The sequence below is a fragment of the Esox lucius genome, chromosome 5, assembly GCF_011004845.1.
Source record: "Esox lucius isolate fEsoLuc1 chromosome 5, fEsoLuc1.pri, whole genome shotgun sequence".
In the NCBI taxonomy this organism is placed as follows: domain Eukaryota; kingdom Metazoa; phylum Chordata; class Actinopteri; order Esociformes; family Esocidae; genus Esox; species Esox lucius.
The window spans coordinates 9347210-9368887 of record NC_047573.1 but is presented as its reverse complement, the minus strand read 5'-3'; the positions used below and the strand labels follow the sequence as shown (position 1 = coordinate 9368887).

Sequence of the window (21678 nt, the reverse complement as noted above, 5' to 3'; positions counted from 1 at the left end):
GACCCGAGAACAGATATGACCTAGCCCCTCTCTATGAATCTGTCCATCTCCACCCTACGTGCGTACTTATCTCCTGCAACAGCACCGAAGCCCCAGAGACAAATGTCAACACGTACGTTCTCACCCTCCCTGCTACCCACAATTCTCTGCCCTGCTGCTGTCTGCCATGCCTGTTGCCGGCGGATACACGGGCAGCCGTGAGTCATTTTAGGCCCACGCAAAATTACCCGAATTACAAAATGACGCTTTGTGGTTTTCCTCACTGCATTAGAACTTGGTGAACAAGGTATGACAGCCTTCCAGGGTTTGACTTTCACATCCAAATGCATTTGTGACACAAATTCCATTGAAGTCATGAGGCCCAGAATGTTTCATGCATAATGTTCAAATCATCTAGAAGCGACATTGATCAGCTTAATAGTCAATTTAAAACACTTCTGGATGTTTTGGACGTGGTACACACAAAAAAAAACGATGTAATCGCTCTCATGACGGGAATTGGGTTTGTGGGACCAAAGCACATTATTTCTGTCATACTCTGTATATAGACAGCTTACATGGTTAGGAAATGTTGCAGACTATTCCATTAAAGGGTCTCCAGGCTTTGCAAAGCAAAACAACAAGAATGTGTTTGCAAATACATTCCAGGTTTTTTTTGTTGGTGTTGGTGGATAAGCTCTGCTGGTGAGCTACAGTGGCTAGCCGGAGCCTGGGATCTCAAATCTGGGTTTATTTTAACTTGATTATATAATCAGCCCTTGTAAAACAGGATCCTTGTTGCTCTTGGCTTGTATGGAGTTGTTTAATTCTTAATTGGGCTACAAAATGGGAAGAATTAATGGGTAGACCAGAAATTAATAGAAGAAATGGGTAGGCCGGAAAATCATAGAAGAAGAAATGGGTAGGACGGAAAGTCATAGAAGAATAAATGGGTAGGACGGAAAGTCATAGAAGAAGAAATGGATAGACCGGAAAATCATAGAAGAAGAAATGGGTAAGTCGGAAAATCATAGAAGAATAAATGGGTAGGCCGGAAAATCATAGAAGAATAAATGGGTAGGCCGGAAAATCATAGAAGAATAAATGGGTAGGCCGGAAAAACATAGAAGAATAAATGGGTAGGCCGGAAAAACATAGAAGAAGAAATGGGTAGGCCGGAAAATCATAGAAGAAGAAATGGGTAGGCCGGAAAATCATAGAAGAAGAAATGGGTAGGCCGGAAAATCATAGAAGAAATAGGTTGACTAGAAAATCATAGAAGAAGAAATGGGTAGGCCGGAAAATCATAGAAGAATAAATGGGTAGGCCGGAAAATCATAGAAGAATAAATGGGTAGGCCGGAAAATCATAGAAGAAATAGGTTGACAAGAAAATCATAGAAGAAGAAATGGGTAGGCCGGAAAATCAATGAACAAGAAATGGGTAGACTGGAAAATCATAGAAGAAGAAACTTTTTGAGAATTTAAATTACTAGGAAAGACGAAATGGGTACACACCGTAAACTAATAGCAGAGAAGAGTACGGACTGGAAACTGTTCCAAGGGTCATTGGGAAGAGGAAGCTGTTAATATCATTACTGTCCCATCGGATGGGAAGCACCCGAAGGAGGGTGTGTGTGCGTGTGGTTTTGTCTGTGTGTGCACGCATGCATGTCTATGTCTGTGTGTGTGTGAGGAAGAAGTTCAAGAGTTACAAGACCCTAAAACAGGAAGGGAAATCCCTCCCTCACGGCAAGAGTAAACAGCTCCCCAAAAGCCCCTGCTAATGGAGATGGGATGGGGGTGGTGGGGTGTGGGTGGGCGTCTTCTTGACATGCCTAATTTGTGCCTGATTGGATAGGGGTATAGGTCAGGGGTCAATGTCTGCTCTGAGGAACCACAGCTTTTAGTGTGGAAGTGGTTGGCTTTGCGCGCGAGTATGTGGGTGTGAGTATGGGACAGTGGTTGGTTCGTGGTTTACTTGAACAATAGGGGTCAGACGTGTCAGGAGGAGAGACTACACCGAGCTCCCTGAGAACCAGTCCACCATGTGCTCACTACGCGGTCCGAAAGCAGGCAGTACATCGGAGTGACAGGAGGCGGGGGTCAATGTCCTCAACCACTCGTCCGAGACTGTAACACGAGTCCTCGTGCACCATGGCCATTACAGCCCCAGGAAGACGGGGAAAGCCGGGGTGGAACTCGGAGCCAAGGAGAGGACGTACATCGGGACGAGTTGTAGGGGCGGAGCGCCGCTCGGGTCAGCGTAAGAGAAGAGTGTTTTGAAAGCCACGTCGCGGGTGCTTTACTTTCCGAGTGAAACGGCTGGTGCCACCTCCGCTGTTCCTGCCTCTGCCCTGTGAAAGGCTGTCTTTGTCAGGCTGAAATTCCAGAGGAATATCAATTAGCTTGAGGGCTCTTTCCCTGCTGAGAGCAAAAAACTGAAGTGGAACAGTTACCTTTACCGTAGCCATCTGACATCTGTATGTTAACGTTGTGCCAGGCTAATAGCCAGGGGAAATAGGGGGGTTAGGATGATGTGGTGACATAGAAAAAGTAAAGAAACTATATTTATTATTATTATTTATAGACTGTATATTCACACTGTACAACTAATCACAGACAGTACCCTTTTACAAGGCTTAACATTACTGATTCCCTTCTTGTCGGCTAGCATTAAGCAATTCTTGAACCCACTGCCTCATGTGGACAGACACATGCTCCACATGTTGGAAGAAATCACAGAGAATACTTCATCAGGTACTGTCCATATGGTTACTTCAGCTCTCACCAATATCTCTTAATTTGAGTAGAAACTGTAATCAGCCTGTGTCTTCTGTTCTTTGTCGCGTACTCACAGAGGACGTTCTCAAACAAAGGGATACAACATAGTCCAGAGACCCATTGTGACATGGCAATCTCGCAAACCAGCATGGATAGGGGATGCCCTGCCCAAGCCCAGCCAATGTGCTGTGATAAACCACTATACTGAGCTGTGCTAACAATTCAAAAAAGCCAACATTTCATTATTGTAGAACACATGTGTTTTGGTGGGAGATCGTAGTGAAGAGTGAGTCTATTCCGCTGGTTTTAATTTAGGCGCACAGAAATGTCTCAGTTGTTTTGTAACCAATGCGCTCATTATTTACGCTCTATTTCTATTCAGGTGTGAGAATTTGAAGTCAGACACATTCAAATGCACAACAAACAGATTAGTATGAGTCTGTCCTATCTCTTCTGTCCTGTTGCGGTAGATACCAAGTGACCTGAACCAGTTCTCCCAAATGATGTTAGCTGCACACATTAAACTACATTTTATTAGCAACTATAATTGATTGTTAGCCTGCACACGGTTCATTTTCATGTTAGCCCCCCCCAGTCATGGGGTTCATTTGTGTGTATTGTGTTGCTGTGGATCTCTCAAGATGTAGATTTACGACAACAGATTCTACAACCTAGTGATCTTACAACACGTGTTTGTATGGCGAGTGTGTACAATTTGTAGCGTTTGTATGGCGAGTGTGTACAATTTGTAGTGTTTGTATGGCGAGTGTGTACAATTTGTAGTGTTTGTATGGTGAGTGTGCACTATTTGTCGTGTTTGTATAGTGAGTGTTCACTATTTGTAATGTTTGTATGGTGAGTGTGTACTATATGTAATGTTTGTATGGTGAGTGTGTACTATTTGTACTGTTTGTATGGTGAGTGTGTACTATTTGTAGCATTTGTATGTCGAGTGTGTACTATTTGTAGTGTTTGTATAGTGAGTGTGCACTATTTGTAGCATTTGTATGTCGAGTGTGTACTATTTGTAGTGTTTGTATAGTGAGTGTGCACTATTTCAGGCAGTAATTCCGCTGCATTCATTTAACCACCTCCTTCCAACCCACGGCATGAAAATTATTCCCACCAGGATCCCCTGAAGAAAGTAAACTCTATTTCTACATATATATGTACCGTATGTGTGCTGCCCACTGAGTTAAATAATTTGAAAGATGTATTTTAAAACATATTTTCCACCACAAATACATTCACCTAAAGGATTATTAGGAACACCTGTTCAATTTCTCATTAATGCAATTATCTAATCAACCAATCACATGGCAGTTGCTTCAATGCATTTAGGGGTGTGGTCCTGGTCAAGACAATCTCCTGAACTCCAAACTGAATGTCAGAATGGGAAAGAAAGGTGATTTAAGCAATTTTGAGCGTGGCATGGTTGTTGGTGCCAGACGGGCCGGTCTGAGTATTTCACAATCTGCTCAGTTACTGGGATTTTCACGCACAACCATTTCTAGGGTTTACAAAGAATGGTGTGAAAAGGGAAAAACATCCAGTATGCGGCAGTCCTGTGGGCGAAAATGCCTTGTTGATGCTAGAGGTCAGAGGAGAATGGGCCGACTGATTCAAGCTGAAAGAAGAGCAACTTTGACTGAAATAACCACTCGTTACAACCGAGGTATGCAGCAAAGCATTTGTGAACCAACACAACACGCACAACCTTGAGATGGATGGGCTACAACAGCAGAAGACCCCACCGGGTACCGTTCATCTCCACTACAAATTGGAAAAAGAGGCTACAATTTGTACGAGCTCACCAAAATTGGACAGTTGAAGACTGGAAGAATGTTGCCTGGTCTGATGAGTCTCGATTTCTGTTGAGACATTCAGATGGTAGAGTCAGAATTTGGCGTAAACAGAATGAGAACATGGATCAATCATGCCTTGTTACCACTGTGCAGGCTGCTGGTGGTGGTGTAATGGTGTGGGGGATGTTTTCTTGGCACACTTTAGGCCCCTTAGTGCCAATTGGGCATGGTTTAAATGCCACGGCCTACCTGAGCATTGTTTCTGACCATGTCCATCCCTTTATGACCACCATGTACCCATCCTCTGATGGCTACTTCCAGCAGGATAATGCACCATGTCACAAAGCTTGAATCATTTCAAATTGGTTTCTTGAACATGACAATGATTTCACTGTACTGAAATGGCCCCCACAGTCAACAGATCTCAACCCAATATAGCATCTTTGGGATGTGGTGGAACGGGAGCTTCGTGCCCTGGATGTGCATCCCACAAATCTCCATCAACTGGAAGATGCTATCCTATCAATATGGGCCAACATTTCTAAAGAATGCTTTCAGCACCTTGTTAAATCAATGCCACGTAGAATTAAGGCAGTTCTGAAGGCGAAAGGGGGTCAAACACAGTATTAGTATGGTGTTCCTAATAATCCTTTAGGTGAGTGTACGTCTTGCGCTTATAGGTTGGTAGGCACAACAGCATATGTGCCAATAGCGTAACCATTAGTCAATGTTGAGTCTTCTTTTGCTGATGTGACAGCTAATATGTACTTCCTTAGTCCATAGTTCTGTCTCTGTAATGTATGATCTGGGCCAGATACAGAGCTAAGGATTACTACAGGAGCAGATAACAAATCATAGAGGTCAGAGATCACAGTTCCTGTTCAAGCCTTTCAGAATGAATGTGGTCTTCCTGTCTCATCATCCTAACAGTGAGAGTACATTGAGGTTGGTTAAGTAATTTGAATGACATTTTTTGTTTGATGTCATGTCTGTGAGGCAATTTTGCTTCACACGCTTGTTTAATAACTTCTCAACCAACCAACTGCATTATTAGCCGTTATCTAAAAATTATTATTAATGGTAAATTTAAGGCAAAGCAAATAATGGTGACTAGTTAGAAGAGACCTCCCTCTGATTAAGGCCAAGCTTGAGAAATCGTTTAGCGTATTTGTATCTAACCCCCTTTTAGAAACAATATGGAAAAACCTACGCTGTAGCATGAAAAGATGTTTGTAGTCGATATTTGCTTCTGAAGAAATTAATTAACATAGTTCTGCAAGCAAAGTGGAGAAAATACTACTTGTTTCCAGATACATGTAACCCAATTAAGTTTATTAAATGTTCCGGCAGATGACAAGCAATGCACCATGGGATGCACTAAAGAAACTTGACACCAGCTAATGCATATCACATACCTCTTTTATCACACTAATTCCATTACATTATCCTGCACACAGCAGAATATAGTTCTATAGGTTCCAAATGGTTCCACTGAAAAAAGAGGAAAATGATTAACAACATTCCAAGGCGTATAATGGGACTGACAACAGAATGAATGAAAAAAGGTCAATTACACTGAGAGCTTCTGTATGGCTGGGGTCTGCAGCTAAATCCTTATTTGAAATTGCTTAACTGCAATAATTCAGGAAAAAAGCAAGAAGATGTGATAAAGAGGGGGTTGAGCTCTCTCCATGATAGGACATGTGGACGTGGAGTCCTCCCTGGGTTACTGGAGCATAAATCTCCCCAGGAGACCCAGACAGGGCAGTGGTTGTGTGAAAGTACAGTACGCCTCTTTAGTACCTTACGCAAGACAAACTAGTCCTCCAAAATGGAATTCAGCAACGTCAACCTTCCTAACGACGGATTCACACCACCGTCAAGTTTGAAGAAAAAACATGGAGCATGATGTCGTCAGAGCTGACTAAAAGGTTCACATCCAAATTTCAACTTTGACCACCCTTACACTGACCGTCTGTCTGACACCAAAAGTCTAGCGAGAAGAGGCTGAGACCTCCCCTCCCCACAGCCCTTCCAACTCATCATACAAGACACCAGCTATTAAACGCTCCATACAAAAACAGTACACTCCTTTCAACAAGATCTATAAGCAACCCTCTAAATTACATTTCATGGGGTTCGTCACGACGGCATTGAACACAAGGCCGACCTTTGGGGGAAAAGGGTGCTCTGACACATACACAACAATATCTTAGGACCTTTAAATCAAATCAAAATGAAAGGGCCCCTTCCCGTTCGAGTGGATGAGATAGCAACCGTAACTCTGCTGCCTTTCCAAGCAGCTCACCCTGAACGCATAATCAATCACCGGTACAACGCAAGCTGCAGTCAATCAGTATTTGCCTTTATAACGTTTCCAAGCAAATGCCTGGCTCCAGTGCAAGTTATGAGATGCCCGGTTACAAGAAAACTATACCTTTCTTGTGGGGGTGACCTTCCCCCAGGCAAGTGATGAGGGTAGGTGTTGAGTTGCGCGAAAAAAATCCTAGTCCTGCAATAAGTAGCACACTTAAGCAGCGATTCTGCAGTGATTCAAGGCAGAAGACATGAGCATATTGTTTAAAGACAACAAAAACAACATGGCGCTAGATATCAGTGGGGCCCCAAGATGACCCCAGCTGAAAAAAACCCATTTATGGTGGCAAAGGTGGGGCTTTAATGTGAGGGTAATTCACTACCCTGTCACAGGTTCAGTGACTGAGGGAGGATTCAGGACATCTGATTCGGCCTTTCTTTTCCCCAGAGGAAGAAGCCTCTGCTGGGCTTGAAGCAGCTGTGCAAGGCCAAACATGGCCAGACGCATTAAGATGTCCAGTCGCGAGTTACGGTGAGCAGCCAGCAGCACTTAGCTCGATATGTTTAGTGACTGCTTGCACAAGTGCGGTAACAAGGAAACATTATAAATGGTTGTTGACAAATCTAAGTATAGGTAAAGTGTATCTACTATAGGAGATAAAAAATTGGATGAGCAGCATTTCTTTTGATACCAAAGCTAGCCAGCAAACTGGGTCCAGGGAGCTTGTATTGTTTCATTACAGATGCATTCCAATCTCATAAAATCCCTTCATCTTCCAAATCATTTGAATCCCTTTATCTTCTGTATGAAACCGGAGGCTCTGATGCATCATGGGAGTTTTGGCAACTGATGACTACTCTCTGGGCTCAGACCCAATGAAACATAACCAAAACAACAGAAATGCTATGAATTTTCCTTTTTGCATTTTCATTCACCCAGAAGATAATTTTTTTATGAAAATAAATAAATGAAACGGAAGTGCCTGGAATTGTTTATATGTGTATTTCAGGTAAGTCACTTGATTCTTGTATGGATCTCAGCCTCAGTATTTGTTCATGTCATGTCACCAATAAACTGTAATACAAGAAAATGACAGCAAAAAAAAACACCATTGCTTTCCGTAAGCTAGCTATGCCCCAGCGTATACGAACAGGGGATCGCATTTAGCAGTTACTTCTAAATCTGACAAGGACACATTTAAAATTTTACCCCCAGCGAAAACAGATGGATTTGTCTGGATATTACACATTGTGGGCCTGTGAAATATGACAGCGTGCTTATCCAGCTGTCACATGGTGCACCAATGACGGCATCCTCTTTCCACCCCCTGTCGGTCTGCGTCCCTGCGTTCCCACCACATCTATTGGCTCTGGAGAGTCACCACATTGACTGGTTATGTAGAGGCCCAGAGTTCCTGGGATGTTGAACTCTGACCTCCATAATCACCAAAAAATATACACACTAGCTAATAACTACAATCCCTCACCGTTTGAGAAGCCAAAAGGGCAAAGAAAATCACACCTTTCCAAGCCAAGTCAGGCAGACTGGCGGTTAGGTCATGCGGATGTCACAGTTTAAGGAACCATGACAACACTTGGGTTTCGATACCAGCACACCATCCGGGTGACAAACAGCTTTGACTGTGTACGCAGGGCAACAATGGAGGTAAGGCATCCGTTGTCTGCAAAAGAACCACGTCTTCTCTTAACTCAACCCTCCCCACGTGTCGCCCACATCACACTGCCTCCATAGGACAATCCACTGCCTCCATGTCCATTCAGGACAGCCCACTGCCTCCATGTCCAGTCAGGACAGCCAACTGCATTAATGTCCAATCAGGACAGCCTACTCCCTCCATGACCATTCAGGACAGCCCACTGCCTCCATGTCCAGTCAGGACAGCCCACTGCCTCCATGGACAGTCAAGAACATCCACTGCTTCCATGTCCATTCAGGACAATCCACTGCCTCCACATCCAATCAGGATACCACACTGCCTCCACAGGACAGTCCACTGCCTCCATATTGAGTCAGGACAGCCCATGGCCTTCATATTCAATCATGCAACCCCACTGCCTCCACATCAAGTCAGGATACTCCACTGCCTCCATTTCCACTGCTTGTTCTACAGCATGCTAGTCAACACTGGCATCCTGGATCCACTGCAGAGTTTCTCATGCATGATGTGAGAGAGAGAAAGAGAGAGAGAAAGAGAGAGAGAAAGAGAGAGAGAAAGAGAGAGAAAGAGAGAGAGAAAGAGAGAGAGAAAGAGAGAGAGAAAGAGAGAGAGAGAGAAAGAGAGAGAGACGTGGCATCTGTACATCTGGCAGCAATAGAGATTCAGGCTATTAAGGGACATTTACGCAATACTAGCAGTTGTTTTAAATGGCACTGTTTTAAAACGATGCCACAGCGCTACAATGAATACCATGAATATCAGGCCGCTTTTGTACTTGCATGACTGTGCAAACCTCTAAAAAAAATCCCATGTTTTTTATTTACTAGTAGGACTAAAAGACAAGAGCTCACAAAAACACGCACATACACAGACATGGCCATTACAATAACGAACAGACAACCAATCTGTGTGTCCAAGCAGAGAGCCAAGGGCAGCCGTTTAGCCACTGAAAGGCCTGATTCACATTGTGGCCGTATAAGTCACAGCACTCGAACAGGAGGGGAAGAAAACAGAGAAAGAGAGAGTGAGGGTCAGGGAGAGGGAAAGAGATATAGAAAAACACAAGGCCACGTTGATGAGAGGCCGCACAGCTGGGCAGCTCCCAGTGAGAGGGGGGTGAGAGGGAGGTGGGGGGGCACACAATGCAGTGGGGCTTGTCAGAAGTCAGATTTATAGCTGGTCAAGCAGTGAACAGCAGTTTGCCCCAGTGACTTGGAGTTCATTTGCATGGAAGATGGGTTAGGAAGGAAGGAGGGAGGGAGGGAGGGAGGGAGGGAGGGAGGGAGGGAGGGAGGGAGGGAGGGAGGGAGGGAGGGAGGGAGGGAGGGAGGGAGGGAGGGAGGGAGGGAGGGAGGGAGGGAGGGAGGGCAAAGAGCGAGGGACCGGCTCGGTGTGTGTTAATCCAGTACATAGTGAGAGGGGAAAATATCTTGGCCGAGAATAACTGGTTTTGTTTAAACTGTTAACTCATTGCGCTACAGTAGAGCGCGTATGACAGTAGAGAGCATATCCTCTTTGCAACTCTCTGAAAAGACCTCCATCTAACTCAAAGGGGAACGCTTTGGACTGGTTGGGCCTACGTCTAATTGAGATTACACCAACTCATGCTTCTGATAGGACAAGAGCGCCCTCCGTTTAAGTAGGGTGCGTACTTAGTGTTGGATTATTGTCCCAATTAGGCTGGAAAGCATCGACTATAAGCCTACTGACACACAAGCCAGGAGCCATGCTGGTTTCTAGGAACACTGTGTCCTTCCTAAGCCACCCGTTCCAGTGAGGTCCGGCCTGTTTGTGCTGCTAGTAACGTCCTGACATGTAAGGACCGCTGTATTTGGACGCGCACCCCACCCCTGTGACACCTGTGGCATTCCCAGAATTTCCCAGTGGCTCCCCCCTACCTCAAGCCCAGACACCGCTTGCCGGTTCGGATTCGCACGGTCGGCCCCAGACAAACGCCTGTACCCAAGCCGCTCCAAGCGACTGGGTTTCCCAGTCCCTTCCTGTCCACCTCGTGGGTCTACCTTCACAGTGGTTGGGTGAGTGACAAGTAGGTGTATTCCCTGGCATGTCCTCTGGGGGGGGCATTCAACCTCAAATCAAATGTACAACAATCCCTGGATCCCACCTGTGGGTTTGTGGGCTAACAGGGATTTTTGTTTTTGACATAATGTAGACCTCATCAGATGAATGCCCATTCATGGTGGAGAAAACAGGTGCCTGGCAACAGCCGGACCGGGCTCCAGGCAGGACACCATCCATTCACCCTGAAACGGGTCAGAGACCTGGACCGGTGAGCTAGCGTCGGGACCTGAATGTGATTAGCTCCTGGAGGCCATCCTGGCCCATTCATCAGTGCTTAGCAGAGGTGACACATGCGATTCAGGGATTACTCCGTTCAGGACAGGGGAGGAAATCAAAGGGCTGTGTGAAGCCGGCGTTGAAAAGACGAGAGGAGAGGAGGGGGAATGGTGAGGTATCAAAGGGGGAAAGAGGGGAGAAGAAGGCCCTGAGGCCGGTTCAACACTCTTCCATAATTAAAGAAGACAGCTGCTTTGTGCTGCCATGTCATTAAAACGATCCTGCACTGCACAAGCCATGGGCCCTCCAAGTTCAATCACAGTCACCAAATAAACGCTGGGAGACAAGTCAGAATGCCTCTGTTCGGATTCCATGACACCAGCACTCCACCAGGCCAGAGAATCGGTTCTGGAACAATGTAATTCCTAGCTGCATCAAGGCTCTGGAAAACACATTTTCCATGTGAAGGTCATATCATGAAAGGCATGTCATGGCAACTATTGACAGCCAAGTGTTGACAATATGACAAGTAAAATCCTATTAATAGCATTGGAAATAGCACAGCAGAAATAGCACAGCAGAAACCAGTGATTTATGAGAGCCTAACAATGGTAATTTACCAGAAGTGTGAGCATTAATGCATTGGGCTAAGGTTAAGGTATCCACAGTATATGTTCCATTGACCTCATAGTGTGCAGACTTTCTTTTTGTAATTTGTTTAAAATATATATATATATATATTCATGAAGATGTCACACTCACATCTCTCTTGCTTTTACGACTAAATATAAATCCTTCGAATTTTGTCAGGCATTTGAGAGAACAGCCCACTGTGGGTCTTAGATTGTACTTTGACAGTTTGTCCTGTGGGACACACCCCTAGAGAACAGAGAGAGCACCTCCCAAAATGTTCAGATTACCATGCTCCTCATACAGTCAAAGTTAGTAACCACTGGCAAATGCAAATATATACATCCTTGTAAGCAGAAATAGGTTTGGGGGGGGGGGGGGTAGTCCCCAAGTGAGATAGGTAATGAAACAGTGTGGTACTGTCAGCGTGTGTACTGCTTGGGCATCACTTAATGGGCTCCTCTTTTTTCTGTAAGTGTTTCTGTCAGCTGATAAAATAAAACCCAATGAAACAGTTTCTGGGCTAATTATTATAGAGCAAAGAAAATTGTATTATAGACAATGGCGCAAAGGGGAAATAAGCACACACGAACCGCAGCAGCCCTTCAAATGTCTGTTGGACTTGGAGTGTCAAGTGGGGGCCGGCTGTGTTACCTCTGTTTTGGTAAAACGAAGCTACGTCCTTATCCATTAGTTGCATCAGTCTGGCACCATAATTATTTTTTGGTTTTATTTGTACATAAACAATTCACGATTAAAGTCTTTCTTTGCAATATCTGAATGAACTGGATTTTTACCCATTTTAGAATAATTCAAAATAGCGAATTTATTATATAATGAGAGTATTCCAATTACAGTACAAGTATCAAAGTTAAATTGTATCAAAAGTATCAAAGATAAAAGAGATTTGAGATGCTACTAGAGCAAAGACGCAAGTAGAAGTGAGGAAAATGCAAGAGAGACCCTTTCCACAACATGCCCTGGCTTTTATTCTAGAAACTAAATTTGTGGGGGTTGTTAGCTAACAAAAAGACAACAACACTACCGGTAGTCCTAAAGAATAGCCCCTCTTATCAACTAGAGACACATTCCAATCTATGCTTCCTGGCACCATACTGTAAAACAGAGTGATCTACTCACGGATCAAAATAGGGTGATAAAGCCATGACCTTAGATCCTGTAGTCAGATCAGAGATAAACATTTGTAACATAAACATAGAATTGCCATTTATAGGTTCCTTCATAACTCCCTAGCTGAATGAGGCAAGGCGACCATATTTGATTGCTGGTCAATTTCCCCACCCTCTGTGGGACTGCTTGGCTAAACCATGAGCAGGATTCGAAACAAGATCTTTTTTCCAGTGCAAACATGATGGATAGATGGATAGATAGATGAATCAATTCAGTAAAATACATTAATATGAAGTGTACACTTCAAAAAATGAACCAATTCAATAAAATGCATTAATATGAAGTGTACACTTAAAAAAATTAACCAATTCAGATTGCCTGAATTGGGTTGGTAGTGGTTTGGGAACTTAGTCTCAGTACTAAGTGGAGGATGGGATTTTTGGCTGTATTCATTTCTAGGCATTTCAGGGCTTTGGAATGGTAAGGTTGAGGGTTGCTTGTTTCTAGGTGGTTGTAAAACACGATGGCTCTTTTCGGATATTTATTAATAATGCATATTGGCCTAATTCTTCCCTGCATGCATTGTTTGTCTGTATGTTCTAAGAATCTCCCTCTGGTTGTTCTCTTTCCTCTCCTCCCTTTCTGTCAGTCCTTCTGTTCTCTACGTTCCCTCTATCCTCTACTCCCTTTCTGTCAGTCCTTCTGTTCTCTACGTTCCCTCTATCCTCCTCGGTTTCCTCATTCTCTCTCCTCTCCATATATCTGGCTGCTCCACGTAAAACTCAGTCTCATGCTCACTACAGACACAATGGCAGTGTGAGGGAGAGAGGGGAAGAGAGGGGGAGAGAAGAAAAAGTGGGGGGAGAGAGAGAGAAAGTGAGCACAGCATGATCCAACCTGCCATAATCAGCACAAAAAAAGAGAGAATTATGGAGAGAAAAAAGGAACAGAATAGAGGGAGAACGTGGTTGTGGAGGGCGGTGAGTTGATTCCCTATAGACACCAACTTTCGGTTCAGCATACTTATGATGAATAGCTGATTTTCTTGATGATAAATGCTCCTATTAAGTTGACAAGGTAGCAAACTCCAAAACCAATGAAGAAAAGACACACCTTATTTGTTTTAGCTTAGCACCAGTACTGGTGCTTGAATTCCTGTGTGTGTGTGTGTGTGTGTGTGTGTGTGCGTGTGTGTGGGTGTAAAATCCCAGCAGTGAAGGTAAAACTTGCCTATCCGCATGAGACGATAAACAAATGAGACATTTTGGTTCAGGGGTTTGTAGTTGGGCCAGGGTTGGGTTTTTGGGGTATGGTTTAGGTTAAGTATAGGGTAAAACAGGACATTTGCATGGATATAACTTATTGTGTCTCCAGAAGGAAAGATATTCCTAAAACGTGTTGTGTGTTTGTTATGTAAGTGATGTACAGAATGCCCTGTAGTACCACGGCCTGGTGAACCCAAGCGCACCCAGTTGCCTGCCAGGCTTTTCAATTCCCTTGCCCAGACCCAGTCCACTAGAAGCCTGTTTCCCTTGCCCAGACCCAGTCCACTAGAAGCCTGTTTCCCTGGCCCAGACCCAGGCCACTAGATGCCCTGTTTCCCTTGCCCAGACCCAGGCCACGAGAAGCCTGTTTCCCTTGCCCAGACCCAGTCCACTAGAAATCTATTTACCTTGCAAAGACCCATGCCACTTGAATCCTCTTTCCCTCTCCCAGACACAGCTCAATATAAGCTAGTTTCTCTTGCCCTAAAGCTGCCCAATAGAAGCCAGTTTCTCTTGCCCAGACCCAGGCCACTAGAAGTGACGGCAGTTGGCTGTTTATCTATGAGCTCTAATGTTTAAAGGCATTGTCCTTGTGGAGAGCCAACACAACTGCATCTATACCATGAACAGAGGGAGCTTTATCGGGTCAAGTCACAAGCCTGCCTTTGTTGTTCAGCTTGTTGGTGGGGTTATGTCCTCCTTTAGCTGCTGGCATGTATGATAGAAAGAAGACGTGGATGATTGGAGAGGAGGTGATGAAGGAGGAAAAACATTTAGGCATTGGTAGGAGGCAGGCCACAGGTTTAAATCACATAGCTCAACATATTCTCATGCTAAGCTAATGATAGCTCTTGAAAACATGGGTAAATTATGAAGAAAGGCCAAGGTGGCTAAATGGTTATTGCCCTAAAGAAAGGGCTAAGGTGTCTTTATTGCTGAGCCCTAAAAGGTACTATAGAGATTGCTAGAAACCACACAATTCTGCCCTGCAACCACTGCAACAATTTCTTGCTAATACGGCTAAAGCTACAACTCAATGTAAACCCTAGCATACGCTAACCTAGCCTAGCCCCTTTTGTTTTGCTATGTTTTAAGAAATATTTAGCCCTTAGGCTGAGCTAAATGGGGTCAGATCTATAAAAACAAGAGTGTACAGGCCTGACATGCAGCAATTCAACCCAGGAGCTTCCACTGCTTTCATAATTGATTACACAGCTTGTACATACCGTTCTTAAAACCACATGTTTATTAGAGCTAGGTGACTTAATCAAATTACTGGTAATGTTCTAGGAACCCTCTACAACAGAAATTTTCTAAAACAGCTTAGCGAACATTAACAAACAATGTTCTTCAGGACATCTGTACATGTCTTACAGGTTTCCCCATAGAAAAGTCATGTTCTTAGCTCTGAGAGTGTTAAGGAGCAACACTCTTCTGTGGGAATTTGCATACATCAGCATAACGTTTCCAACAGGTTACCTAATGGTTCAATGTAAGGTAATGTTCTGAAAATAAAAAAACGGTTTCCATAAAAAAACATCAAAACATTAAGTGATGTTCAAAGAGCATTCTAAAAATGTTATTAAAGTGCATATACATTCCATTCTCAGCATCAACAAAGGGTTAAACAGATCAAAAAATACATGAGTTTTTCCCCGAAACCAAAAACATGTTTCTACAACTTTCAAGGAACCAATGTGATAGCTGGCTTTTGACTTACTGCTGACCAGGCAGAGCTACAGTGCTGCGGAATACCTGGCCTGTCCTTACGTAAATATGCCATTTGACAGCCATCTAAAAATAGGCTCTGCTGCCTACAGTGACTGACTGGGAATTCAAAGCTTTTCCAAATGTGTAAATGCAAGGTAATAAATAATAACACATGAGAGCTGAAGCCTAATGATCGCAGAGTGATGTTATAATTAAGAGAGGTCATGTTGAGATTGACTCAGGTGTTGTTTTGGGAATTGGTAGCTACATTTATGGTAACTACCTTTTTTGCAATGGCCAGGTGTTTGTTGTAAAAAGATATGCGTAATTCTGATCAATTTCAAAGCCTGGTCCTGTCAAATAACAGCACAACAAAAACAAAACAATAGAAACAACAATGAGGTAGAGATAAAGGTACAACACCATGGAAATTGACTAAGATAGCCATGTGAAAAAGTAAGCACATCCTCTGTTAATGTTTTTTTTTTTTTTGTCACTCTTCTTTACTTTACTGCTTCAACAAAGTTCAAGGGCTTATTTCAAGGGCTTATTTGCATGGCTCGCTTCCAGCCTCCCCACAGTATTTCAATAGGATTGAGATCTGAGCTTTGAAAAATATGTGACAGGTGGTACAATATGGAATTCAAGTTGGTCAGCCCCCGAGGCTGCAAAGCAGCCCCACACCATAACACCTCTACCTCTATGCTTTACGGTTGGTATTAGGTTCTACTGTTCAAAGGCAGTGTTTTATTTGACTAAACAACCCCACTGGGTTGGATACGTATTCATAACTGTGTGAATAATTGTTTTTTAAATTACAAATAAATAGCTAAGTACGCTGTGTTGAATGCCTTCCCCCAAAATATATGAGGCTATTCAGTTTGAATGACAGCCTTTAAGCACATTGTAATCAAAACTACAATACTTGTTGGAGCTTTTCCAACTGTTTTGTGGGGAGCTAAACTCAAGGAGGAACAGCTAGTTCTACAATGGCAAATGGTGTTAATGATAACCCAACATTGTAGAATCTTTCAGCTTAATTTAAATCTCAAGTATAGCAGTATTTTGGCATTGCAGTAGACTACAACAGTGTTGGACAGAGAGTTGTTGATATAAAACAATAACACCTCAAACATATTGACACTAGTGATGCCCTTTGAATTGCTTGGAAATAGTATGGACTCACAGGCCTTAATAATACTTATTCGGAAGACCTCGGATAAGTCTTTTGATCTTGGCAAAATGTATTACCGTGCACCGTTTGTCTGCATAAAGACAAGTGCATTTATGTTTATTTAAATGGTGATTTGTTGAATTGGGTAAACTTTTTTCAATGAGTGTGGTTAGAATTTTTCAAAGTGTCCAAATATGCCAAATAAAAAAAACTGTGTACTTATTTTTTCAAAGGACTGTGGATTTGGTTAACTGGGGAAGCGGTGAATGGATAAATATTTTCTGAACCTGCTACACTGTTTAGGCCTGACAAAGGCACAACTGCCAGAAGACCTCAACAGATTTTGCCTAAGTTAAGCCAAATCACACAGACCAAACATGCTCAAGGGCGTCATCCGGCACAGGCTGAGTGGCCATTCAAAGTCACCTCCATCCCACGGCAGAATCGCAAGAGCCAAGATGGTCTCCGAAACTGCACCATTGACTAACAAGCTGACATCATAGACTGTACATTATTGATCGGGAAACACATGAGCTACACTGGTGCAGCAGATCAGGTATCCCCAGCAATAGACCAACTGGAAGTCAGGTACTAAGGCATTCATTATGAGAAATTGTATGCAGCCTTTTTGGCCACATGGATTACATCAGTGATCAAGTAGTTACACTTTACATGATCTGTTACTGAAGCCTTCTAAACAAGACAGGCCTGACAAGATATATATTATAAGCAATATACCAGAAGCCTTCAAAGTGCCTTATTGACATTATTAACCAGTAACAATTTAGGTTACCACAGTCTGCTATACCACAGCTTTAAGCTTAATAAATTATTTCATACTATTTCATATTTTTGATATATTTAATATATTCCAAAATAACAAGCTAGAAGATGTTTTGATTATTTTAAGCGAGCAAGTTTGTTTGTTTGGCTACCAAAAAGCAACTAATGTTTCTAGCTAGTATACTTGCTAGGTACATCTCTGGATTCTTTACATTTCTAATAACAAATTAATAAAATGTTAATGACAATGATGTAAAATTATAGTTATGATATGAAAGGGCTACTCAGGCCACTGCTCATATACCCTTCTTGATTATGTCTGAAGAATGGCACTGTAACATGTCATTGTATAAGCTGAATTTCCTACTGTAACAACAGAACAGTGATATAGATCCATACCAAAATGTTATAAACACCAGCAGTTTACAACTAGCCTAGTTTGTTGGCTGAATGATTTCGTAGACATTCGTGTGTGTGTGTGCAATTCCTTTATACAATATGTATTTGACAGGGAATTAGGATGGAAAGTATGACTTTGAAAATATATGTTATCCCAAAAAAGCAGGTCCAAGGGGAACACAGAAGCAATAAAAAGACAACTGTTGAAATCCTACTGTGGCCATAAAATAACTGAGACATAAAAAGACCTAAGACTTATGATATTCATCTGATGCAATACCATCCAAGGCGCTGTAATATCATGACATCATGTGCATTCGAAGGCCAAAAAGCATTTGACTGTGCTTCGACAAGAATTGGACAAGTGACAACTGGGAAGGGGCAGGTGAATACTGTGATCAAAGGCAATTGGTCAAGACAGAAACTGACTAAATCACCTGTAGTAATGACAGATAAAACCAAAGTATAACACATGCTATTAGCAAGAGAATATAGGTACGTTGTCAAATAAATACTGAAGTGTACAAGTGACAGAGTGCTATTGTATTTCTAAAGCTTACTGCAAGGGCATATTTTGGTTAGACAAACTACTAAGAACCAAGTAATCTTGGCATTTTAGCTGGGGTTAGGCCTAGACATGCTAGTGTTCCCTTTTGCTGCCGCATTTAGAAGATTCAATAAATATTTGTGATGTCTAAGGACCTTACATTCAAATACAGCTCCTCCTTCATCGCCCTCATTCTTTAGAATGTATGCATGCTCACTCAACCCATGTGCAACCTCAGCAGCAGTGTTTCAGGCTTTCTCGCATTAAGTTGATCATAGCCTACGATGGGTCTTGCTTTTTATAATGTCTTATGGATTCTCTTTGAATCCCAGATATTCAATTCCAAAAGAGAACCACATTAAGAAAGAGTTACTGAAAGTGGAAACTACTGTTGCCCAATGAGAACCGTTGAGGATTAAAAATGTAATGTGTATTTCTACAGAAAGAAGAATCATCACAAAGCTGGCTGTTAAAAGCCACACGTCCAAGTTCCATTAAGTCCTTGGTGCTCTGTGAAACGATAGGTGCAACGAACAGCACACCAGTTGGACTGGATGCTACTTGGAATCGAACCGTTTGCACCTAACCCAGTAAGCCCACACCAAGCACATCCGATCTGCACACGTCTCCCTTGAAGAAGAGCCACAAGGCTGAGACTCTAGCCCAGACCCAAAACAATGTACAAAAGCACAGTGGGGACGTGGGGATGGGGGAACCGAGGGAGGGGGCGGAGCCGCAGCCAAACCCTGTAAATCACTACGGTAACGCACAGCAGGCCTGCCATCTGAGCATCACACACTGCTGGGAGCCCCAGAGGCTGGCTAACTAACACAGGGCCTGCAGATGAACTACACACACATAACACTGTACACATGTGGGCATGCACACACAAACACACACACACAAACACACGTATAATGGCACTGAGAAACACACACACACACACACACACACACACAATGTATGCACATGCATAGACAGACGATAAACAAAAAAGCATGCAGTGAACAGATGTGAACCCACAGACATGATCCTGCTGAATCCTCAGAAGAATGAGTGGTGCCGCGGGAGAAAGTGGGAGAGAGGCTGGGACGTTGAGAGGCAAAGTGGGGAGAGAGAAGAGTAAAAGCGAGAGAGAGAGAGAGAGAGGAGAGTGAATGAGAGAAAGATAGAGACCAGGACAGAGAGAGAGGGAGACCAAGAAAGAGAGAGAGAAGAGTAAAAGCGAGAGAGAGAGAGGAGAGTGAATGAGAGAAAAATAGAGACCAGGACAGAGAGAGGGAGACCAAGACAGAGAGGGAGAGGGAGAAAGGGGGAGACCAAGCAGGACAGAGAAAGAAGGACGGGAGGGAGAGAGTGGGAGACAGATGAGGAGGGTATTGAAACAGAGAGGTCATGTGGAGGTAGCAGAGCAGCAGACAGGCCAGGGTAAAAGAACGAGACCAATCCTCTGGGTAACCAAAGCATTGCACTACTGACCACATCTGTATAACACATCTATTCATCCTGACTTGTACTTTTCTCCCCTTCTCTCTTCACCAATTGAAGACCAAGCAGGACAGAGCTACAGTTGTGCTCAAAAGTTTGCCTACCCTTGGAGAATTGGTAAAGTATGTACCAATTGTAAAGAAAACATGAATGAGCAGGCAAAACACATTACTTTAATTCCTGATGGGATTCACATCCAACTGTAGGTCATAACAGAATGGCACAATCATAAAACAAAACATGGCAACAAAGAAAAACAAGAACTGACCCCTGTAAAAAAGTCTGCATACCCTTAGTTTTTAGTACTGTGTATTGCCCCCTTTACCATCAATGACAGCGTGCAGTCTTTTGTAATAGTTATCTATGATGCCCCAAATTCTTGCGGGTGGTATAGCTGCCCATTCGTCTTGGCAAAATGCCTCCAGGTCATGCAGAGTCTTTGGTTGTCTTGCATGAACCGCACGTTTGAGATCTCCCCAGAGTGGCTCGATGACATTGAAGTCAGGAGACTGTGATGGCCACTCCAGAACCTTCACGTTCTTCTCCTGTAACCACTGGAGGGTCAACTTGGCCTTGTGCTTATGATCATTGTCATGCTGGAAAGTCCAATAGCGTCCCATTCGCAGCTTTCGTGAAGAGGAATGCAAATTGTCTGCCAGTATTTTCTGATAACATGCTGCATTCATCTTACCATCAATTTTAACGAGATTCCCTGTGCCTTTAGAGCTAACACACCCCCAAAACATCAGTGAGCCACCACCATGCTTCACAGTGGGGATGGTATTCTGTTCACTATAGGCCTTGTTGACCCCTCTCCAAACACATCGGTTATGGTTGTGACCATAAAGCTCTATTTGGGTCTCGTCACCCCAAATTACACTGTGCCAGAAGCTGTGAGGCGTGTCAAGGTGTTGTCAGGCATATTTTAACTGGGCTTTTTTGTGGCATTGGTGCAGTAATGCCACAATTCGACCATGCAGCTCATTTTTGTTCAAGTATCGTCGTATTGCGCTCCTTGAAACAACCACACTGTCTTATTCCAAAGCAGCCTGTATTTCTCCTGAGGTTACCTGTGGGTTTTTCTTTGTATCCCAAAAAATTATTCTGGCAGTTTTGGCTGAAATCTTTCTTGGTCCACCTGACCTTGGCTTGGTATCAAGAGATCCCCGAAATGTCTACTTCTTAATAAGTGACTGAACAGTACTGACTGGCATTTGCAAGGCTTTGGACATCTTTTTACATTCTTTTTCATTACCTTGTCACGCAGGTCTTTTGACAGTTCTTTTCTGCTCCCCACGGTTCAGAATCTAGCCTGCTCAGTGCATCCACATGAGAGCTAACAGACTCACTGACTATTTATATACAGACACTGATAGCAATTTAAAAGGCCACAGGTGAGGGAAGTTCACCTTTAATTGCCATTTTCACCTGTGTGTGTCTCCTTGTGTGTCAGTAACAAGGCCAAACATTCAAGGGTATGTAAACCTTTGGGTCATTTGGGGGATTTCTGTTATCATTACGATTTAAAAAGGAGCCAAACAACTATGTGATAATAAATGTCTTCATATGATCAGGGTAAGCAAAGTTTGCTTACCCTGAATTTCTGCCAGGGTAAGCAAACTTATGAGCACAAATGTATAAGAACAGAAGCAGGCCACTGAAAGGAACTAAACTAGCCTGGCTGACTGGCC

General features: G+C 43.3%; 1 protein-coding gene across 3 annotated transcripts in view; it reads right to left on the bottom strand.

Moving 5' to 3' along the window:
• The window catches only part of LOC105007436 (thyroid hormone receptor alpha), a 126955-nt gene that overhangs the window by 73123 nt on the left and 32154 nt on the right, over nucleotides 1-21678 (bottom strand). The window lies entirely within an intron of this gene.